The 22,993-nt window shown below is 44.6% G+C and overlaps 1 protein-coding gene across 1 annotated transcript in view; it reads right to left on the bottom strand.

The window, feature by feature from the left end:
* EDC4 (enhancer of mRNA decapping 4) overlaps positions 1-22,993 on the bottom strand; it is a 1,195,039-nt gene that overhangs the window by 414,918 nt on the left and 757,128 nt on the right.

Below are 22,993 nucleotides of genomic sequence, written 5' to 3' on the forward strand. Positions count from 1 at the left end.
AAATCTGCGGGGGCCCAGGCCCCTGTTGCCCCACGCAGATACGCCCCTGTCTTCAAGTCCTTCTGTCTCCATTCAATAGGATTACTGCTCTGTAGTCTGGCATCATAAAGAGGGGATGACCCTGAAACTCAGAGGGGAGGGGGAGAGGGAGGGCCCCTGGCAAACACACTCTCATTCTCACACAGACATACTCGCACCCAGTCTCACTCTCTTTCTGTCACACACACACTCGCACATTCACTCTCTCTCAAACGTACACACTCTGAGGAAAATCTTGCTAGCGCCCGTTTCATTTGCGTCAGAAACAGGCCTTTTTACTAGTTATTATATAAACATAAAAGTCTTTGTCCATTCTGCCCATCCATACCATCTAATTTCTACTATCCCTTTCTTTCCCTTAGAGATCCTTTAGATTACCTACTTCAAAAGTTTAGATTCTAGACAATGGTATCTCATGATGATTAGATATTTCTTTAGCCTTCAAAACTATTAATTACTTTATTTTAATTGACAGATACCAAGTTTTGGTATTAAAGCCACTGTGCCACTTTATGAGCCTTAAAATCATAAGAATTGCCATACTGGGTCAGATCAAAGGTCCATCTAGCCCAGTATCCTGCTTCCAACAGTGGCCATCAGGTCACAAGTATTTGGCAAAATCCCCCAAACTAGCAAGATTCAATACTAACCACCCACTACATACCTTCATGGAGTGTTGGCTAGTCTTCGTAATTTTTGAAAGAGTAAATAATCTATTTGCATTTAGCTGTTCTATTCCACACAGGATTTTGTAGACTTACACCTCCATTCAGCCATCTCTTCTCCAAGCTGAAGAGCCCCTTACATCTTTAGCCTTTCCTCATACGAGTCTCGTTACATCACCTAAATCATTTTGGTCTGCTATATATATATTTTAAGATGTAGTGTCCAGAACTGCACACAATACTCAAGGTGAGATCACACCATAGAGTCATACAGAAACATTATACCAATCCTTGTTTTATTTTCTCTTTCTTTCCTAATAATTCCTAATTTACTGCTTGCTTTTTTGGCCAGCACAGCTGCATACTGAGCAGAAGATTTCAATGCATTGCCCCACGATAACACCTAGATCTTTTTCCTGGGTCGTGACCCCTATCGTGGAACTTAGCATTATGTAGCTATAATATAATTTATTTTTTCCCAATGCTCATTACTCCGCACTTGTCCACATTAAATTTCATCTGCCATTTGGCTGCCCAGTCTTCCAGTCTCACAAAGTCCTCCTGCTATTTCTCATAGTCTATGTGGTTTAACAACTTAAATAGTTTTGTGTTATCTGCAAATTTGATCACCTCATTTGTTCCCATTTCCAAAAAGTACCAGCCCCAGTACAGATCCTTGTGGCACTCCATTATTCACTTTCCTTCATTTAGAGACCTGGCTTTTTAACCCTACTCCTACTCTCTGTTTTCTATCTTTTAACCAGTTCCCAATCCACAACAGAACATTGACTCCTCTTCTGTGGCTTTTTAATTTTCTCATTAGTCTCAAAGGCTTTCTGAAAATCTCAAATACACTGCAAGTGTCCAGCTTTCATCCACTGAACTGTGGGGCCTCAGTGAGCTTTGAATTCCTCACTGCTGTTTAATTTGTATTTGGCACCAATAAGTTATTTTGGATAGGCTGAATGCAATTTCCACATTTTTGCTGATAAAATCCAGATTACATAGTAAATGTCAGCAGATAAAGACCTGCACAGTCTATCCAGTCTACCCTACAAGGTGGCCAGAGTTGAATCTGACACTCTTCAACTCCCTTCTTCGTTATGATTACACACTGGTATATTTAATCTCTCTCTCCCTGCCAATTTCAGGGCACAGACTGTAGAAGTCTGCTGAGCCCCGGTCCTACTTCCCAACTACTGGACTAGCTGTCAAAGCCCACTCCAGCCTTAATCCTAATCTGTTTTGTCATTTACAGGACCCACACCATAAAAATCTTCCCGGGATTGGTCTAACTTCCCAACCTCTGAAGCTGCTGTCAGAGCTCACCCCAGCTACGAGATCATTTAAGTTTTATACAGTAAAAAGATGGAATCCAAATAAAGCTAATGATTCTCTGTGTTTATCCCATGCATTCTTCAATTCTGTCACTGGTTTAATCAAATTTTAACTGCCAAAAATTTGATCATTCTTGTAATCTTTTTAGATCACTTGTCTTGTTATCCACTCTATTGCAAATCTTTGTGTTGTCCGCAAAAAGGCAAACTTTCCCTTCTAACTCTTCAACAGTGTCACCCCAAACAAGGATTCAGGGTGGCCTGTGAAATAATACAGCCGGACAAAGGGATATAAATGAAAACAAGTGTTTATTTGATTGAACCTCTATAGTTCAAATACATAGTCTTAAGCAGGCCTCAGACTGGCAAGGCCTGAACACAGTCTGTGGCTAGTAGAGTGGCCCCTCCCGAAACACAGCTTGCGATAGTCTCTCTCAGTTCTTCTCCGAGTACTAAGTTCTAGCTCCAGCAAGGCTGGTCAGTCTCAAATAAAAAGTAAAAGCGGCTTAAATCAGCCAGGTCACAATTCTTACCATGGGTGGTGGTAGCGTACACTGGGGCTTCAATTCCTTCTTCTTTCTGGGGCCTCCATAACCTCAGTCAGGCCCTGTCTTACATACTTCCTGGTTTAGGCTCCACCCTTCCTTCCAGCTCACTTGCTCCCAGGCGGGACTAGTGCTTTTAAGGTGGCTCAGGCTGTCTAAAAGACTGTTCTTAAGGGTGAGGGGCAGAGTTATATAAACCCCCTCACATACCCTCCCGCTCAACCGTACCTGGTTGAGTGCCTGCCATTTCAGGGTCCACCTCCCGTGACAAAGTCCGCATTAGCATGCTCTTGGCCCACTTGATGTCTTACCTGATAGCTAAAGGGCTGAAGACTAGGGAACCAGCACATTACACGTGCACTGGAATCTTTATGTTGAGCCATCCATTGAAGGGGTTGGTGGTCAGTGACCAACAGGAAGTGTCACCCCAACAGATACTACTGGAAGGTGTCAAGGGCCCACTTGACAGCTAGAGCCTTCTTCTCAATTAGTGCATAATTTTTCTCTCTTGGAAACAGTTTCCAGCTAATGTATGCCACTGGGTGGTTTTCCCCATCTACTTCCTGGGCCAGAATGGCCCTGTGTCCAACCTCTGAGGCATAGGTCTACACGACAAAGGGTCGGTTGAAGTCCAGGCTGACCAACACTGGTTCTGAACAGAAATCTCTCTTTAGAGTTTGAAAAGCACCATCCAGCTCTTCAGTCCAATATATCTTCTCTGGAGCTTTCTTTTGCAATAGACATGCTAGTGGTTCTGCTTTCTCAGCAAACCTTGGAATAAACTGGAGAATACTAACCAAGCCCAAGGAATGTTCATACTTGCTTCTTTGTCTGGGGTACTGGCACCTGGCTGATGGCCTCTACTTTCTGTATCTGGGGTCTCAGTTGCCTTTCCTGACCAAGTACTCCAGATATTGCCCACCCAAGAAGCACTTTTTGGGATTCACTGTTAAGCCCAGCAGTCAGTAGACTATCCAGCACTGCTTCTACTTGGATGAGATAGGTCTTCCAATCCTTACTATAGATGACAAAATGTCATCCAAGTAGGCAGCTGCGTAGTTGCCATGGGGTTTAATTGGTAATCAACAAGGCACTAAAAGGTAGATGGGGCTCCATGAAGGCTGAACAGTAGCACCGTAAACTGGAACAAACCCTGGGGTGTTGAAAAGGTCATCTTCTCCTTGGTAGCTGGGGTGAGAGGTACCTGCCAATATCCCTTGGTTAGGTCCAAGGTTGAAATGAATTGAGCTCCTCCTAGCTGCTCAATGGGTTCATCCACCCTTGCCATGAGATAGGCTTCTAATTTAGAGACAGCATTCACCTTCCGAAAATCAATACAAAACCAGATGCTCCCATCCAGCTTTGGTACCAGGACAATGAGAGATGACCAATTACTGGTAGACACTTCAATAATACCCAATTCTAATATATCAGCAACCTCTTTTGCCACACCTTGTGCTGGACTTCTGGGATTTGATAATGATGTTGCTGGACTTCCACTCCTGGCTCGGTGATATCATCATGAGTTGCAAGGTGGGTTCAGCCCGGCACTCCAGAGAATACATCTTCATTCCGGTATACCAACTGCTCTGGGTCAGCCTTCTGCAAAACGGACAGTTGGTCACCAAATGGAACTGGCAAAAGTCCGGATTCTGTTGGGACTTCTGGCCCAAAGTGGACTAAGGCTGCACCCACTTCTTCAATAACTTATATGGAAGATCTTCGCCTTGTCTCTTGTCAGGCTGGGCCACCTTATAATTGACACAGCACATCTTTTCCACCACTTTATAAAGACCTTGCCACTTGCATAATAATTTATTCTCGGAGGAGGGTAAAAGGACTAGGGACTCAACCCCCAGCTACAAGTTTCGCTGTACTGCCTTCTGGTTGTAAGCTCGGGTTTGACCTGCTTGTGCCTTTTCCAGGCAGAGTTTGGTGGCCTCACCAGCTTTCTTTAGTCTCTCAAGCATGGTGAGCACATATTCAGCCAAGTTCCTTCCCAGACTGGGTTCTTCTTCTCAAGCCTCCCAAATCACATCCAGGATTCCCCTAGGTATCCTCCCAAATAACAATTCAAATGGAGAGAATCCTATTGAACTCTGGGGCACCTCCCGGATTGCAAACAGTATATATGAGAATAGGGAATCCCAGTTCTTCCCATCTTCGGCCACAAACGTTTTCAGCATCTGTTTCAGAGTCTTATTAAAGCATTCCACCAGATCGTCCATCTGTGGATGATAAACTAATGTCCGCAAGGTCTTCACTTTTAGCAAGGCACATAATTGTTTCATGACTCAAGATATAAAGGTAGTACCTTGGTCAGTCAACTAGGATCCCCATTCGGGAGACTTCCCACAGAGCATTAGCAACTGTGGTAATTTTCATATTATGCAAAGCAATAGCTTCTGGATAACGAGTGGCATAATTCAAGATGACCAGAATATACTTGTTACCCTGGGTGGTGCATTCCAGAGTTCCCATGAAGTTCTCTGGTCACCCAGTCAAAGAAATCAGATTTGACAGACATTTTCTTCTTTTGGCAAAACCATAATGCCTCAAATCTTGTAAGACACTGGACTCAGGAATTTTACTATCCTTTCCTTCAGCAGCACCGTCATTATTTTTCCTACCACTGAAGTGAGGCATACCAGCCTGAAGTTTCCAACTTCTTGTCTGTCACCATGTCTGTGGAGAGGGACCACATCTGCCCTTCTCCAATCCCATGGAACCTTCCCTGTTTTCAAGATCTATTGTACAAATCTTTATGAGGGCCCACCAAACCTCTTTGAGCTCCTTCAACATCTTTGGGTGTACCTCATCTGACCCCATGGCTTTGTCCACTTTGGTTTTCTAGTTGTTCATAAACTCATTCTTCTGTGGAAGGTACGGTATCAACTCCACTCACATGTATGCCTTCATCAGCCAACAGGGATCCTTCTCCATAATTTTCTTCTGTGAACACAAAAGTATTTGTATGTCCACCTTTTCCTCATCACCCTCTACAAATTGGTTCTCAGTCACTTTCAGTCTCAATTCCATTTCTAGCTTTCCTCATTTCTCCAATAAACCTAAAAAAATAAAAAAAAATAAAAAAAGCTGTTACCTCTCCATGCCTCTAGCCATTTTTCTTTCTCCTGCACTTTTGCCAGCAGTATTTCTCTTCACTTTTATGTGATATTCTATTTTATGATCTTCCTTCTGTGTTCTCTTGTACTTCATAAATGTCACGGTTTGCCTTTATTCCTTCAGACACATGTTTGGTGAACCATGTAGGTTTCCTTTTCCTCTTGATTTGTTTACTTTTCTTACTAAAACTCCATCACCATTTTTACAGCTCTCTTCAGCCTGGACCATTGACTTTCCACTTCTCTCATATCTACCAACCCTATTAGCTCTTTCTTCACATACTCCTTCATTATTTTTTTTAAGTCAGCATGTTAGAAATCCAGGACTGAGTTTTGTTTGTCTAAACTCCTTTAGCTCTTATATTGATATGATGTAATGATCAGTACTGCCTAAGGGAGCACCTACCTGGACATTAGGCACATCTTCCCCAATTGTGAGTATGAGCTCCAGCGTCAGCCCTTCTCTGGTGGGTTCTGCCACCCTAAGCCTGAAGATAGCACTTTGATTTTCAGTAATTTCATAGACTGCTTTCATCAAATCATCATCAAGGCGATGTAGAAACACAAATTCTGTAACTAAACAGGGCATTAGATACATAGTAACACAGTAAGTGATGGCAGATAAAGACCTGAACAGTCCATCCAGTCTGCCCAACATTCTCATTCATTCTCAATTCTAGATTGAATAAACAATGAACGTGATATTATATACTTGATCATGGTCTTTCTTTGTTCTTTCAGGGACAGACCGTCGAAGTCCGCCCGGCTCTACCCTTATGTTCCAACTACAGGAGTTGCCATCAAAGCCTATTTGAATCCACCCTGTCATTTGCAGGACACAGATCGTAAGTCTGCCAGGGACTGCCCTCATGTTCCAAATTACTGGAGTTTCTGTCGAAGCTCTCTACAGCCTATCTTAAGCCAGACTGCTATATGCGGTACTCAGACCATACAAGCCAGCCCAGCACCGGTCTTAGTTGATATAGCCAGAGTTGCCATCTAAGTACCACTTGACATGCAAACACATGCATGCGTTTGCTTTGTTTTTTTTATACCATTCATTTTCTAATAAGAGATCCCCTATGTTCATTCCACACCACACTGAATTCTGCCACAGTTCTCTTCTCCACCACCTCCCTCGGGAGGGCATTCCAGCCATCAACCACCCTCTCTGTGAATAAGAATTTTTTCACAATACTCCTAAGTCTACCACCCCGCAACCTTAATTCATGTCCTCCAGTTTTACTATTTTCCCTTCTCTGGATAATATTCGTTTCTATATTAATATCTTTCAAGTATTTAAATGTCTGCATCATATCTCCCCTGTCCCTCCTCTCCTCTAGGGTATACATATTCAGATCGTCCAGTCTCTTCTCATATGTCTTTTGGCGCAAACACCATATCATTTCTGTTGCCTTCCTCTGGGACCACTTCAAGTCTTCTTACATCTTTAGATATGGCCTCCAAAACTGAACACAATACTCCAGGTGGGGCCTTACCAACGACTTGTTCAGGGGCATCAACATTTCCTTTCTTCTGCTGGTTACCCCTCTCTCTATATAGCCTAGAATCCTTCTAGCTACAGCCACCACCATGTCACAATGATTTGTCACCTTCAGATCCTCAGATACTATCCGAGGTCCCTCTCCCTGTAAATGCATATCAGCCTCTCACTGTCTAACACATACATCTCCCTTGGATTTCTACTCCCTAAGTGCATCACTCTGCACTCCTTTGCATTGAATTTTAATTGCCAAACATTAGACCATTCTTCTAACTTCTGCAGATTCGTTTCATGTTTTCCACTTCATCCGGGGTGTCCACTCTGTTACAAATCTTGGTATCATCCGCAAAAAGGCAAACCTTACCTTCTAACCCTTCGGCAATGTCGCCCACAAATATATTGAACAAAATCGGCCCCAACACCGATCCTTGAGGTACTCCACTACTCACCTTTCCTTCCTCCAAGTGAATTCCATTAGCGACTACCCTCTGGTGTCTATCAACCAGTTCCTAATCCAGTTCACCACTTTGAGTCCTAAGTTCAGCCTGTCAAGTTTTTGTCCTTGATCCAATTCTCTGGTCACCCAAATAATTCAATCAGATTTGTTTGGCACGATTTACCTTTGGTAAAACCATGTTGTCTCGAATCCTGTAGTCTATTGGATTCCAGGAAATTCACTATCCTTTCCTTCAGCATCGCTTCCATTACTTTTCCAATAACCGACGTGAGGTTTACCAGCCTGTAGTTTCCAACTTCTTCTCTGTGACCACTTTTGTGAAGAGGGACCACATCCTCTCTTCTCCAGTCCCACGGAACCTCCCCCATCTCCAAGGACTACATAAGTATTGCCATACTGGGAAAGACCAAAGGTCCATCAAGCCCAGCAACCTGTTTCCAACAGTGGCCAATCCAGGTCACAAATACCTGGCAAGATCCCAAAAAAGTACAAAACATTCTATACTGCTTATCCCAAAAATAGTGGATTTTATTGAGGACCTGCCAGAACTTCTCTGAGCTCCACCTTTAAATTTCCAAGTTGTTCTTCTGTGAACGGTGCTATATCCATTCCATTCTCATATGTACCTTTGACAGTCAATCACGGTACTTCTTCAGGATTTTCTTCCATGAACACAGAAGTATTTGTTTAGCACATTTGCTTTTTCCACATCATTATCCACATAGTGGTTCACAGCATCTTTCAGTCTCACAATTCCATTTGTAGTCTTCCTACTTTCACTAATATACCTGAAAAAAATTCTAGTTGCCCCTCCATGCATTTCTAGACATTTGTTCCTCCACTCATGCTTTCATCAGCCGTAACTCTCTTGGCTTTTCAGTTTCATTTGTTATTCCTCTCTGTGTTCCTCTTCTTGAGTTTTTCTGTATTTCATGAACACCAACTCTGAGCCTTTATTTTCTCAGCCACTTGCTTTGAGAGTCATATTGGTTTCCTTTTTCTCTTACTTTTATTTACCCTCCTTACATACTACTACTACTACTTAACATTTCTAGAGTGCTACAAGGGTTACGCAGCGCTGTACAGATTAAGAAAAGGACAGTCCCTAAAGGTTAGAAGCCATATTTATAGCTCCTTTCGGCCTGGACCACTGACTTTCCACTTTTCGTATATCCTCCCAGCTCATCAGCTCTTTCTTCAGGAATTCCTCCATTTCGCTAAAGAAAGTATGTTTGAAATCCAGGACTTTGAGTTTTGAGTGGCTGCCCTCCCCTTTAGCTGTTATATCAAACCAATCTGTTTGACGATCACTGCTGCCCAGGTGGGCACCCACTCACATATTAGACACACTTTCCCCATTTGTGAGCACCAGATTTAGCATCGCTCCCTTCCGCATGGGTTCCGTCACCATTTGTCTGAGGGGAGCATTTTTATGTTTCAACTTTTTTATTGATGGAACAATCTGGTACGTACAACCGAGTAACTTCAAAATCAATTATAAAATACAAGTACTATACATCGATACAAGGTGAATAATGTTTACCATCAAGATTGTTTCATTTTCTCCCCCCCATCTCCCCCCTCCCTTTCCCCTCCCTCATGTCCCAAATGCAAGTTGGACTAGGCAATGTTTATTTTTATTTTGAAAAAAAAAGTCATCATGGTATGCTTTCAATAGTTCTCAGTTCTCCTGACTCTTATTTTGGTCATATCCTTTGGTCCGTCTCTGCATAGGACCACCGTTTGCAGGTAGGCATCCATTATCCCGGGAGGGAGCCCTTGTTCTTGTGGCCCCCTCACAGCTGATCCATCAATGCTGTTAAGCATTGCCTGCATGTCCACCAGATCTTAAATATCAATGATACAATACATTTGGAAACATGTATATTAATTATTCCCTTTCTATAATGATACAAGATCTCGCCAATCCCTCCTCCCTCCCCCTTACCAACCTTTGTTCGGGAGAAGATTTACTCTCTATTTAAATAACCATAACTGTGTCACAGCATGTTGAGCAATAGACTTCTGCCCCTTGGGCTAAGCCCTTGTAGATAAAGTCCCCATATTTGCATGAAACATTTTTTCCTTTTTGGATTACCTTTTGCCTCTCTGGCTTCCCATATGGCCATCTCGTGTATTTGGTTTCGCCAGTGCCAATAGGCGGGTGGATCGGGAGATACCCATTTTTGCAATATAGTCTTACGTGCTATCAGGCAGACCTTACGGCACCAAAGCCTAGGCCCTTTCGCCAATGCAGTAAATGCTGGTTGCGTGTCCAGCACGTAGTGCTCCCATGCCCCCCTTACCGGTGTCTATGTCGTGGCAGTCAGAAAACATTGAATTCGTCTCCAAAACATACGGACTCCAAGGCAATCCCAAAAGGCATGAAATAATGTGGGGGCTTCTTGGTCACATTTGGCACATTTCACATTCCTCATGGTGTTCATTTGTCCCCATTGCTTTCCTGACACATATGCCCTCATTACCACTCTATATCCACTCTCCCTAAGCCTTTCGTCTATGGTGAGCATCGGAATGCGCCTCAATGTGGCCCCTACGTCCCACCTCTCTAATGACCCTCCCGATTCATGTTCCCATTTATGTTTAATATAGTCCAAGTTTTTAATGGGGGCATTTTTCTCTATTGCTCGGCTTATAGAAGATACTGTCATTCCTATTGCTTCCAGTGCCAGGAAGAAGGCTTGTATCTGACCTCCAATTTTTAATTGGAGTGCCGGCTGGTTAAGGCTAGAAATATAATGTTTAACTTGTACAAACGCAAAATAGTCACCCCATGTATTCCCTATCTTATTTTGCAGGTCTTCAAATTTCATGATATCTCCTTCCCTTCCTAGCACTTTTGTGATTCCCTGTGCCTCCCATCGAAGGAAGGCTGAGTTAGTTTGTCCGGGCTCAAAACTCGGGTTCCCCCTAAATGTTAAGAATTCTGATGTTCCTGGTATTCCCCCCAGGGTCCTAACTAGCTCCTTCCATGCCTTACGCATGGATTGCAGCAGATGGCAACGTTTGAACTGGGCCGGGATTTGTCCCTGTTCTAAGTGCAATAATGTGATAACATCATATGGAGCGAAATATTCCTGTTCCATTTTCAATGGTGTAAAGACATTTGAGTGGCCTACCCAGTCTCCTATATGTCTGAGGAGACAAGCTTGGTTGTATAAGGCAAGATCTGGCATTCCCAATCCTCCCCTATTCCATCTACCTTTCATCACTGTGGCCTTTATTTGGGGTTTCTTTCTCGCCCAACAGAACCTGCTAAAGGCCCTGTTAATGTTCATTAATTCTTTGCGTGTCAGTCGAAGGGGGAGTGTCTGCAGGAGATACAACCACTTTGGGAATATCACCATGCGTATTAGATTTATCCTGCCAGTTAATGATAACAGGAGGCCCTCCCAGTTATCCAGTCGATGTCTTGTCCCTTCTAACAGGGTATGTACGTTTAAGTCATGCAGTTTTTCTAACTCCATGGTCAGTTGAATCCCCAAGTATTTAAAAGATCCTTCTGCCCAGCTTAAAGGGAAACCCTGACCCCATAGGGCCCTCACTTCCTCTGAGGAGGCCAGTGCTTCTGACTTAGTCAAATTCAGGTTTAGGCCTGCATAGTCTCCATATTCTTTCAAGATCTCCATCAGAGCCGGGAACAATGACTTAGGTTTTGTAAGCATTACTAGGAGATCATCTGCAAAGGCTGCTATTTTGAATTCGGCCTGGCCTATACGCATACCCTGTATCGTCTGACTAGCCTCGATGTCTCTGATCAATGGGTCAAGCGATAAGACAAATAGAACGGGGATAACGGGCATCCTTGTCAGGTTCCTCTATATATCTGAAACTCCTCCGATTCCAGCCCGTTGACCCGTATCTTCGCTTTTGGTCTATGATAGAGGGCCCGAATCCCTGACATAAAGCAACCATCAAACCCGTATTTATTTAATGCGGCGAACAGGAATGCCCAGTGTACTTTGTCGAACGCCTTTTCGGCGTCAAAACTTATTAGGAGGGATGGTGTATCTGTATGCTTCCTCCTTTCTAGAGCCCCTATGATTTTCCGTAAGTTCTTAGCTATTACCCTGCCTTCCACAAATCCAGTTTGGGCTTCATGAATTAGTTTCGGCAGGACCTGTTTCATGCGGTTGGCCAGGATTTTTGCTAGCAATTTAATTTCCACATTCAATAGGGAAATTGGACGGTATGACTCCACACATTGTGGGTCCCTACCGGGCTTGGGCAGCACCACTATATGTGCTAAAGATAGGCCTTCCGGGGGTTGTTCCTTGTCAACTATGTTGTTGAAATATTTAGTTAATGTCGGAGCAATGTGTTCCCCTAGGATCTTATAAAATTCTATACGGAGCCCATCAGGACCAGGTGCTTTAAGCAATTGTCCTTGTTTTATACCCAGTATTACTTCAGCCTCCGTGAATGGTTCATTCAATTTATCTTTATATCCCGTTGGCTGAGAGCCGGTAGGTCCAAATTGTCTAAGTATACTCTGATAGCCCCCTGTCCTCCGGCGTCGTGTATAGGTTATCATAGAATTTGGCAAAAGCCTCACATATCTTTTCTGCTGTACGTTCCGTTTTCCCTTGTTCCCCTCTCACTTGTAGGACCTGTCTCTTGCTCCCTCTCGGGTTGGCTAATCTTGCTAATAGGCGCCCTGCTTTATTCCCGAATCTGTGTAAGTGAAATTTATAATATGCTTGAGACTTCGAAACCCGCTGGTGCAACAATGTGTTTAATGTGACTTGGGTTTCCAAAAGAGTAGCTCGATGTGATTCTGTGTGTGTCCGGCCATAGGCCTGCCGAGCCTTGCATATCAATTTACTTAGTCTTATAATTTCCCTATTTCTAGCAGATCTAAGGTGATGATGGTAACTAATTATTTTGCCTCGCAGCACGGCTTTCGCTGCATCCCAAAATAAAATTGGGTTCTCTATGTGTTGTCGGTTCATTGCTGTATAATCTTCCCAACACTCCTTTAACATGGCCTTAAATTTCTCGTCACCAGTCAGTTCTAGCGGAAACTGCCAGGAGCCCCCTTTGTGTCTCCGTTCCTCCCATTACCATTCCATACTTACCCACGCATGATCTGAGATTATGTAAGGCCCTATATGCGTATCCTTTACCTTTCCTAGCATGTTTTCAGTAATTAATATATAATCTATTCTGGCTTGGGATGCGTGGGCTCTCGCGTGGTGGGTATAATCTCTTTCAGTGGGATGTAACACCCTCCACACATCTATCAATTGCAGCGTCTGCCCTAATCTTTTCAAGTCCTTATTAGACGCCGTCGAATCACTTCTTTTGCCCTGGGTGCTGTCGATCGAGGCATCCCATACCGTATTAAAGTCTCCCCCTACCAGCATATGTTCCCCTCGATATGAGAGTAAATGTTGTAGTATTTGGTTGTAAAAGTGCTTGTCAAATTGGTTAAGGGCGTAGATGTTGCCTATTAACAGCTTTTGTCCCGAGATCTCCAATTCCACGAGAACATAATGGCCTCTTGTGTCCGTCACCATAGGGCATACCGCTGTTGTCAGCCCTTTACGAATTAATATCGCTACCCCTCCTTTTTTCCCTTGTGCTCCCGCTGAGACGCATTCCTCCACCCACCATGTCCTGAGTTTTGCATGTTCCTCCTGGCTAAGGTGTGTTTCTTGCAACAATGCAATATCTATATTATTTCTCTGTAAATGTTGCAAGATTTTTGTTCTCTTTACGGGTGAGTGTATACCCCCCACGTTCCAGGTAACGAGCCTAACCATAATCTATAGGGCCTGCTATGCTCTGTGATGTATCTCTCGTTTCATGTTGTCTTTTCAGGGGGTCACCCCAGCCTATGCCCCCCCAATCCCACCCTCGACATTTGCCTTGCCTTTGTCTCGGTGATCTTCCCCTCCCCCTAACGCATTGGTTGGCTTTGTTCCCTTTTATCCCTCCCTCCCAAATCTCTGCTCCTTCCCCTACCCATCCCCCCACCCCTTTCTTCTTACCCCTCTCCCCTTGTTCCATGTTCCCCAATATAGGAACCGATCACATTTGTCGCCTCCCGACCTCCCCCCCCTTCATGCACCTCATCCGTTATACACTCTGGACTTTTAAAGCCCATCCGTTTCGTTTTCTGAACCCCTTAGTAATCGACCCTCGACAAACAATATATTCCCCTAATACAGGTTCCTTATACTCCTCAGATTATGTCCCCCCTCATATGAGAATACATATTAAGATCATTTGTACCTTCAATCGGGCTTTGGTGTGGGCAAGCCCCGATCAATATAAATTTTTCAGGTTCCACCTCCAGTCATTGGTATTATACCTCCTAGCTGTCTTAAATCTCTAGATTTGTCCGTTGTATTATTGAGGCCAGTCCCTGTAATGTAAGTTATGCGGGTATAAACCCCTCCAGTTATTCAGAGTCTTTATGCCCTATGCAACTTTAACAAACATTAACCTCAACTGTTGAAATGATTTGTTATCTAACCAAACCTGTCGAAACTGTGGCAGATGTCCATGGGATCTCTCTCTAGTTAAGAGATAGCGCGACACCCCGTCCTCTCCTCTGATTCATGTCGGGGTGCCTCTCCCAGTGATTCCCATGTCTTCTGCCTCGATCTGGGCCACAAATTTTTTCGCCTCCTCCACCGCGTCAAACACATGTGTTGATCCTTTATACACGACCTTCAACTGCGCTGGGTACATTAGGTTGAATCTAATCTTCTGGTTAAACAATGCTGTACACACCGGGGAGAAGGCGCGGCGTCTCCCCGCCACCCCCGCCGAATAATCTTGAAAACATAGTATTCTTTTCTGTTCATAAAGCAGCACATTGTCTTTCCTGGAGGCTTGCAAGATATATTGTTTATGTTGAAAATTCAAAACCCGCAGAATGAGTACTCTGGGCTTATTGGTGTTGTCTGTACGAGGTCCCAGTCAGTGAGCCCTCTCTACTCTCAAAGGGCCCATGTGCGCAAGGAAGGCCACTCTTGCGGTAAGCCAACGTTCCATCTCCGTGATTAAGTCCTTGCCGCCCATGGCCTCTGGAAGCCCCACCAGACGCAGGTTGTTGCGTCTAGAACGATTCTCCAGTTCTTCTACTTTTTGTTCTAGCGCTTCAACACGTCCTCTGGTCGTTTTTTGTTCGGCCTCCACCTCCTGTAACTTATCCTCCACCACGCTCGTTCGAGTTTGACAGGCCACGCATTCTCTCGCCAAGTCCTCCATTCGCGAGTGCAGCTTCTCTAATTTGGAGTCGATGGGGGCTAATCTGCGTTCTAGTAGCTCCTACATAACGGCGGACATCTCCGCCGTTATCTCCGCCACCCCCGCCGAAGATACTGTTGTGCTAGATTTTCCGGCGAGGACGCCATTTTGGGGTCTGGTTGTTTTTGCCACAACTTCTCTTTTTGAGTAGTTTTCGCAGCCATCCCCGGCGTACGCTGTCCGGTACTCATTCGCTGGAGTATAGTCTATGCTCCAATGTGTTGTAGCAAACACTCTGGGTCCGCGATTGTCCAGCCCGACGGGGAAGGAGGATCGGGGTCGGAGAGCTCTTCAGGTGCGTCTGCTCTCCGCCATGGCGTCACGTGATCCTCTGAGGGGAGCATTTTTAAAGGCATCCATGATCTCTCTACTTCTTTTCTGATTCCCCAGATGAAACTTTCCAATTCACATCTGGCAGGTTGAAATCTCCCAGCAACAGCACCTCTCTTTTCTTTCCCAACTTTTGGATATCTGTAACCAGATCTTTATCTAGTTCCTCCGATTATGTAGGAGGTCTGTAGACAACACCCATGTGGACACAGATTCCATCATCTCTTATCAAGGTGATCCATATCACTTCTTCCTTTCCCCAGGCCCCTGGCATTTCAGTTGCTGTGATATCATTTCTCACATACAGAGCTACTCCTCTACCTTGTGATAGAAGTGTAAATTACATAACAAAACTGTCCCCACTATTTTTTTTGTCTACTGGTTAATAAGACTAGAATATATGAAAGATTACAATTTAGAAAACAAAAAATTAAATGAGAGTTAAGAAAGACATTTAAATACCTATGTGGCATAAATGCACAGGAGGCAAGTCTCTTTCAATTGAAAGGAAGCTATGGAACAAGGGAGCAAAGGATGAAGGTGAAAGAGGACAGACTCAGAAGTAACCTGAGGAAATAGTTCTTAATGGAAAGGGTGGTGAATTTGTGGAACAGCCTCCCGGTGGAAGTGGTAGAGACAAAAACAGTATCTGAATTCAAGAGAACTTGGGACAAGTACTTAGGATCTCTAAGGGAGCGATAGGGAGTGTAGACGGCATGAATGGGTAGATTGGTTAGGCCATATGGTCTTCAAATGCCTTCATTTTCCTATGTAAGAGATTGCAGTCTGCCTTTATCGGAATCTTTTAGTGCTAAATTCTGTGAAATCTGAGGCTATGTGGTTTTGTTGTCATGGCAGTTCTTTATTAAGGCCAGTGATGAACAGGTAGCAAGCTGTTAACACTGAATAGCTTATGGGTGAAAGTTGATCAAAATAAGCAGGGGTTCTCACCCACTCCTCGGGACACATCTAGCCAGTCAGATTTTCAGGATACACACAATAATATGCATGAGGTAGATCTACATACAATGGAGGAGGTGAATACAAATTTATCTCATGCATATTCATTGTGGATATCTTGAAAACTAGACTGGCATGGTGTGTCCCGAGGACTGGGATGAGAACCCCGGTACAAAGAATTTGTTTTTTCATTTAAGGCATTTCAAAAAGGAATGCGCTACTACCTAATCAAACAACTGAGTAAAAGCAGAGTTGCTCTTTATGATCCCCTGTAAAGGATTTTTTGCAGCTTTTATCAGTTATATATCTGTCTGACTTGAAAACAGTGCTTTTAGGATTATGTTTGTTGAACTCTGTCTCAAGAGCTGCCAAAATTGATGATGTAACTCCTGTTATTTGTTGGTCTTCAAAGGCTCCCTATCGAAGCACAAATTGCTTTTAAACTTTGTTGTTTAGTTTTGAAAACATTATATGATTATGCTCTGGAACATTTTCTTATTATTATTTTGTCGGGTACTTCTTTTAAGGGTTGAAGCGTGGATCGTCTAATTTTTGAAGCTACCATTTTTGAAATGTGTGAAACAGATTGCTATATGGTTCCTCTATAGTTTTCCATGCCATTAGAATTTAGAACCTTCTTCTAAAGAATATTTGTTCCTCTCTCTTATTTGTTGTTTTGAAGAAAACTGAAACTTATCTTTTTGCAAGTATATCATGCATTAAGTTATGTATTTTCTTTTTGTACTTGGATGAATTGTTATACTTGGGTTTTCTGGTTCCCGCCTTGCACCTTTTTTTTTTTTTTTTTAAGGGATTTGGCGGGCTGTAAGCCTCTAGTATAGTATGTCCCACAGTTTCATAAGGCTTTACAAAGCTGGGTGCAGGTTTTGTACAGCATTATGGTCCATAGTGATTTAAGGAATTTTGTCTATACTTCTCCTTTGAATGTTACCAGTTAATTATTTTACTTTATGTGTTAATTTTAAGTTCGTCTGTCTCAAATTTTAAAAAATTAGTTTTAACATTTGTGAAAGGTAGGACAATGGCAGGCAACATCAGAGCCTTGTTGGCATCCCTAGAGACTGTTGAAAGACAGAAAAGGTCTTCTCTGGTAGTCAGTTTTGACGCCGAGCAGGCCTTTGATCGAATGGTGTGGGGGTTTATGTTCGCAGTGATGAAACAGATGGGAATTGAGGGGGCCTTTCGGGAGGGGATAGGAGCGCTTTATGTAAACCCTAGAGCATACCTGTGGATCAACGGGGAACAGTCAACCTTATTTCCGATTAGACGGGGCATGAGACAGGGGTGTCCCCTATCGCCCCTACTATTTATTCTAGCCATGGATCCCCTGATCAGAGAAATTCAAGAACACCCGGAAATAGAAGGGGTTATTTGGGGGTCTTCAAGGTTTAAGGTCTCTGCCTTTGCAGACTATATCCTTGTTCATCTTACTCAGCCTAAGCGTTCGTTGGACGCACTGTTGGAATATTCAAGTAATATGGAGATTTTGCTGGCTTCAAAATAAACTACTCGAAATCCATAGCGCTTGCAGCTAATCAAAGCGTGAGGCAGCTGTGGGGAGACGTGTTCCCATTGCAATGGGCTTCGGAATCCCTCCAGTACTTGGGGGTACGGATCCCCATGAAAACATCAGACCTGTATCCAACAAACAATATCAATATGGTTTCAGCCTTGAAAGAACGATTGGATAAATGGATGGTACTGTTGTTTAACTTGCATGGGAGAATCCATCTGTTTAGGATGGTGGAGTTCCCCCGATGGTTATACCTGTTTCAGGTGCTCCCCATTACATTAAAGACTAAAGACTTGAATCAGATTCTCAAACATGTGCGGAAATTCATCTGGAGGGGGTCAAAGCCTAAACTTCCCTTGAAGCTGCTGATGGGGTCATGGAGAGAGGGGGGCATGGGACTTCCTAACTAACGTCATTATAATCAAGCCAGTTTGCTTCATCACTTAGGTGATTGGCTATTATATAGACAGGATTTCACTCCACGTAGGCTAGAACAGGAGTACTTCAAACCATACCACTTATACTTTCTGTTGCAGTGTCCAAGCCACCAACTTCAGGCTTGGGTGAGTCTCAGCGTACTGGCAGGCCCCCTGAGAGAGGTATGGAGAGAGTTAAATAAGGCCTGGGGATTGGCAGCAGATGTCTCGGATCTTTTGCCCTTGCAGGGGAATCCCCAGTTCCAACCTGGTACAGAGAGTAAGGTATTTCGTAGATAGGCAGAGTTGGGGATCACCAGGCTAGAACATGTTCTGGGCTCTAAGGGGCAGTTGCTAGAGTTAGGAGTCCTGGGAGTGGGAATTGATCAGAATCATCAATTTGCTTACTGCCAGCTAGCACATTATGTTAGATCTTTGGAGCCAGGGAAACTGAGTAGTGGACATGGGCGGCGCATAAGGGAATTTTTAAATTCTATGCCCGGGAAGCGTTTATCAGTGTCTGGGTTACAGAAATTGTTAGGGGAGTTTAGTAGGGATAATGATACTAGGCGGATCTTAGGGAACTGGGCTCAAGATCTGAAGCGCCCAAACCTGCAACTGGATTTCCAAAAGTTAGCGGCACGAATACCCTCATTGTCAGGGAACGCTACCCTGAGAGAATGTCAATATAGAATACCATAACGGGCCTACATGTCAAAATACCAAGTGTCCAAATTTGGGGGAGTGGTTGATCCTACTACTACTACTAACTAGCATTTCTAAAGCGCTACTAGGGTTACGCAGCGCTGTACAATTTAAACATAGAAGGACAGTCCCTGCTCAAAGAGCTTACAATCTAAAAGACAAGAGAACAATCTAAAGACAAGTGAACAATTTAGAGGACGAGTGAACAGTTAATCTGATAGGGTGGATAGATTGGAGGACGAGTGAACAGTTAATCTGATAGGGTGGATAGATTGGGCCATTTCATATTTCTAGAGTGGTTAGGCGCCGAAGGCAGCATTGAAAAGGTGAGTTTTAAGCAGAGATTTGAAGATGGGTAGGGAGGGGGCATGGCGTATGGGTAAAGGAAGATTGTTCCAGGCATAGGGTGAGGCAAGGCAGAATGAGCGGAGCCTGGAGTTGGCAGTAGTGGAGAAGGGTACTGAGAGAAGGGCTTTGTCCTGTGTGCGGAGGTTGCGGGCGGGAACATAGGGGGAGATGAGGGTGGAGAGGTAGTGAGGAGCCGCAGACTGAGTGCATTTGTAGGTAAGGAGGAGGAGCTTGAATTGTATGCGATATCTGATCGGAAGCCAATGAAGTGATTTGAGGAGAGGGGTGATATGAGTATATCGGTTTTGGCGGAATATAAGACGTGCAGCAGCGTTCTGAACGGATTGAAGGGGGGATAGGTGGCCGAGTGGGAGGCCGGTGAGGAGTAAGTTGCAGTAATCAAGGCGAGAGGTAATGAGAGCGTGGACGAGAGTTCTGGTGGTATGCTCAGACAGGAAAGGGCGAATTTTGCTGATGTTGAAGAGGAAGAAGCGACAGGTCTTGGCAGTCTGTTGGATATGCGCAGAGAAGGAGAGGGAGGAGTCGAAGATGACTCCGAGGTTGCAGGCAGATGGGACGGGGAGGATGAGGGTGTTATCAACAGAGATAGAGAGTGGAGGAAGAGGAGAGGTGGGTTTAGGAGGAAAGATGAGGAGCACGGTCTTGGACATGTTCAGCTTCAGGTGGCGGTTGGACATCCATGCCGCAATGTCGGATAAACAGGCCGATACCTTGGCCTGGGTCTCCGCGGTGATGTCTGGTGTGGAGAGGTATAGCTGGGTGTCATCAGCATAAAGATGATACTGAAAACCATGAGACGCGATCAGCGAGCCCAGGGAAGAGGTGTAGATTGAGAAGAGAAGGGGTCCAAGGACAGATCCCTGGGGAACTCCAACGGATAGTGGGATGGGAGTGGAGGAAGATCCATGGGAGTGTACCCTGAAGGTGCGGTGGGAGAGATAAGAGGAGAACCAGGAGAGGACAGGGCCTTGGAACCCAAACGAGGACAGCGTGGCAAGAAGTAAATCATGATTGACAGTGTCAAACGCGGCGGAAAGATCGAGGAGGATGAGGATGGAGTAGTGACCTCTGGATTTGGCCAGGAGCAGGTCATTGCAAACTTTAGAGAGTGCCGTTTCAGTCGAGTGCAGGGGGCAAAAACCGGATTGAAGTGGATCGAGGATGGCATGAGAGGAGAGAAAATCAAGGCAGCGGCTGTGAACGGCATGCTCAAGTAATTCGGAAAGGAAGGGTAAAAGAGAGATGGGGCGGTAGTTGGAGGGGCAGGTAGGGTCAAGTGAAGGTTTTTTGAGGAGAGGTGTGACAACGGCGTGCTTGAAGGTCAGGGACAGTTGCAGTGGAGAGAGAGAGGTTGAGGATGCGACAGATGGCGGGGGTGACAGTATGGGAGATGGTGTTGAGTAGGTTGGTGGGGATGGGATCAGAGGAACAGGTGGTGCATTTCGAGGAGGAAAGAAGGCGGGAAGTTTCATCCTCGGTGATCTCATGAAAATAGGAGAAAGAGACCTGGGTAGGTTGGTTGAGGGAGAGGGTTAAAGGGTGAGGAGGTGGTGGTGGCTTGGTCGTGAACTCAAGGTTGACCTTATGCACTTTGTCGCGGAAATAGTCGGCCAGTGATTGAGGAGAGAGAGAAGGGGGAGTAGGAGCGGGGGGCACTTTTAGGAGGGAGTTAAGGGTGGTGAAGAGACGACGAGGGTTGGAGCTGAGAGAATTGGTCAATTGGGTGTAATAGTCCTGTTTTGCACGGAATAGGGAGGAGTGGAGGGAGGATAGCATGAATTTGTAGTGGAGGAAGTCTGAGAGGGTACAAGATTTCCTCCAGAGGCGCTCAGCGGATCGGGTGCAGGAGCGAAGGTAACGGATGCAAGGAGTCAGCCAGGGCTGGGGATTGGTGCGTTTTGTGGGACGGGAGATGGATGGCGCGAGGGTGTCCAAAGCAGAGGAGAGAGTGGTATTGTAAGCGGAGACCGCTTTGTCGACAGTTGTGGAGGACATGATGGAGGGGATGAGATTAGAGATAGTAGATGATAAGGTGGAGGGGTCAATAGCCTGGAGGTTCCTGGAGGTGGTGGTTAAAGTTGGACGGGGTGGAGGGGGGGGGGGTGAAGAAGTGTGAATGTGATCAGGTGATGGTCGGAGAGAGGAAGAGCTGAGATGTGGAAATTGGAGGGCGAGCCTCTGTGCTCTAAATGTGGACAGAGGGAGGGCACACTGTTTCACTCCCTTTGGGACTGCCACAAGATCAAATCCTTCTGGAGACAAATTGTAGGGTATTTAGAGACCGTGCTACGGGGACAGATTCCGCTTTCGCCGCTGGGTCTCCTGTTGGATAAGTATGAAGTATTTGTACAGCACACCCGGGGAGCTTGGTAGTTCATACAGAAAGCGAGCATAGTGTGTAAGAAACTAATTTTAAATGCCTGGGTAAAAACGGAACCTCCAGAGTTCTGGCACTGGAGGAATAGCTTGCATGAACGGAGAGGGGTGGGATCATCCCCCAAGAGAAGGCAGATATTTTTGGGAATATGGGAGCCGTACATATAATCCCTGGCACCAAAAGCTCGTAGTTTTATTCTAAATCGTCTGTAGCCTCCACCTCACTGAGGTCCTTTTTTTTTTTTTGTAGTGTGGATTATGTTGGAGATGGGAGTGAGAAGAGGGACGGGGGGGGGGGGGGGGGGGGGGAGGGACTGACTACTTTCTTATAAGGTGGTTGGGGGAGAGGGGAGGGAGGGGGAAGTAACTGAGGTCTAACATAGTAGTCAGGATGGTCACGTTCAAGTGGTCTAAGCCTTAACATTTAATTGTATAATGCTACAACTTGGTCATGGCACAGTTGGAGAATGGTTTCAAGTACTAGTCATTTGTACCAGCTGACCACACTTGAGCAGACTCTTTGGAGTTGGGGGAGAGGGCCATCAGAATATAGGCCTTAAGGCTCCCCCAGGGCGATCTCAGCATTGGTATCCAATTTTGGTCTGCGGAGCATGACCAGGTTTTCTACTAGAGTCCGGGGATGGGAGACATAATAGTACCAGTTGGGAAATTGCTGACAAACATTTACAATGTAATGTATTGTAGGTTTAGTGGAATTGTCTCTAGCAGTGTTTAACATGACTCAGCACCAACAATTTTTGTAACTTAAGTATGTTGGGGAGGGGGGGGAAGGAGGGATAGGAGGGCGGGATGAAAATTGGTAAAATGTTTGATGACGGATTTTATCATTTGGTTTGACTGAGGATATTTTGAAGTTGGCCTTTTTGTTCATGCCAGAATTGAATGTTTTGTAAACGTGTTTGTCATCAATAAAAATGTTGAAACCTAAAAATTAGTTTTAACATTATGGTTATATTAATATTTTATACTGGGATCTGCATGATGCATGCAAAAATCAGTATATTAGTTACATGACTCATATGTCAGAGATTTAACATATACTGATCCCCCACTGTGAACTGAAAGTCTATTGAAATTGTGTAATGTGAAGCATGGACACAGGCTTGATATGGACAGATGAAGCCATGTATCTCAGCATTCTGAGAAACTCCTTCACCATGGTTATGGATCTGCTGAACATGCTGCTTACTGAAGAGATGAGGTGGTCTATTCTATCAACAGGGGGAAAAAAACCCTAAGCTTTCTGCAAACTGAAGATAACTCCAATGAGCTCTATCAGTAAAGATGGGATTAGATATAATTTTTGACAGCTGATTATTATAGCCTAGA

Source organism: Microcaecilia unicolor, chromosome 5, assembly GCF_901765095.1.
Source record: "Microcaecilia unicolor chromosome 5, aMicUni1.1, whole genome shotgun sequence".
Taxonomy (NCBI): Eukaryota; Metazoa; Chordata; class Amphibia; order Gymnophiona; family Siphonopidae; genus Microcaecilia; species Microcaecilia unicolor.